Genomic DNA, 1750 nt, shown 5'->3' with positions numbered 1-1750 from the left:
TAATTTACCTCGTTTCATACCGAACCAAGACTAGCAAACCAACATGCACAAAACTGCATCGGGCATTCTTAGAGTCCCAAAGTACACACTCATTCTTTACCATTTCACCCTTAAATGTCAGATCCCTAATCGGGTAGATTGAGTTCAAACAATGCTCATGAGCAGATGAGCTAAGTCGATGTACTTCAAAAGCCTTAGAAAGTTATTAGGGATGGCAATGGGTAGGGTAGGGTAAGGGGATCAAAATACCATACCCATACCCTTTTACATTTCTCATCCCCGTACCCGTCCCCATACCCGTGTTAGATAATGGGGATTCCCCGTACCCGTACCCTTTGGGGATTACGTTCCCATACCCGCCCCGATACCCGTTTACAATTATGTATTAATTTTTTTTTTTTTAAAACGCAATATAGAAGTATGAAATTAAAATCAAATACCAAAATAAATAAGATTCATGCTTCAATCCAATAAAAATAAAAACAAGTATTGGTTAAGACAGAACAATACCGGTAAATGAATGTCTATGCATTCGACAAAAAAAATCCACAATGCATGCATGCTTAATGAAATATAACAACTCTGTCATTCACTATGTTACTCAAGCAAGGTGACGTTCTCTTCTTCCTTGGATGGATCCTACAAGAAGATAAAGAACATGCTTACATAAACTTAAACTCAGGTGACTTCAACTATCAATCATGCAATATGAAAACCTAACACAATTATAGATTTTACATACCTCATCCGAAACATTGCATTCAACATCATCTTGAACTGTGGTTATTTTAGAGTCTTCAGGGTTTGAAACTAATAACACAAAGAAAACAAAAACAAAATTAGCCTAAAAAATGAAATGAAGTCTTATAAATATGAACGAGTATATATGGCACTTACCTCTTATCTCACTCCATAACCAATCTCGAGCACACATCAGTGCCTCTATTGTCTTCTGCATGAAGTCGGCTCCTATGAGAGCTTATAACTCTTCCGCTAGTACTAAAGCAAGATTCCGAAGCAACAGTTGATACAGGAATAGCCAAAATATCTCTTGCAATTTCTTGCAAAGTGGGATATTTAATCCCATTCGAGTTCCACCAACACAATATATCAAAATTAGTATAATCATTTATAGGCAAGAGAGACTCCTCTAGATAATGATCCAACTCAGATTTAACATGTGTGCTCACAGCAGAATGAGAAACAAACACATCTAGTTGTTTCACCAAATCAAGTTTAAGCACGGACACTCTAGATGAAGAAGGATTTGGAGCTTGTGATGCTCCATTACTTTGAGGAGATCTGGACTGATATTCTTTCACTAAGTCATAAAGTAATCTTTTGTACTTCTCAATCTCAGCTGTTGCAGTTGCTTCACTGCCTGGATATAGTAAAGGACACAAAAACTCAATTTGTTTCATCTTATACCTTGGATCCAAAATGCTCGCAATTCCCATCAAACCATGCATAGTGTCCCAATATTTTTCAAACTTTTGGAGCATCTTTGTTGCCATTTCTCGAACCTCATAATTTTCAGACCCATGCCAATCATAAATTGCTAACCTAATAGCACAAATATTTTAAAGTAAAGATTCGCTGTGGGATACTTGGTACCTGAAAATAGTTCGGTCGTATCATGAAACATCTTCAGTTTCTCCACAAGTTCTTTTGTTTTTGACCAATCATCTTCAGTGGGCACATCTTTGTACAAGGGCTCTCGATGTTTCAAGCGAGGAAAACATCCTTATAG

Source organism: Fragaria vesca, linkage group LG2 (assembly GCF_000184155.1).
Source record: "Fragaria vesca subsp. vesca linkage group LG2, FraVesHawaii_1.0, whole genome shotgun sequence".
Classification (NCBI taxonomy): domain Eukaryota; kingdom Viridiplantae; phylum Streptophyta; class Magnoliopsida; order Rosales; family Rosaceae; genus Fragaria; species Fragaria vesca.
The sequence above is the reverse complement of the archived record's forward strand: the minus strand, read 5'-3'. Positions refer to the sequence as shown.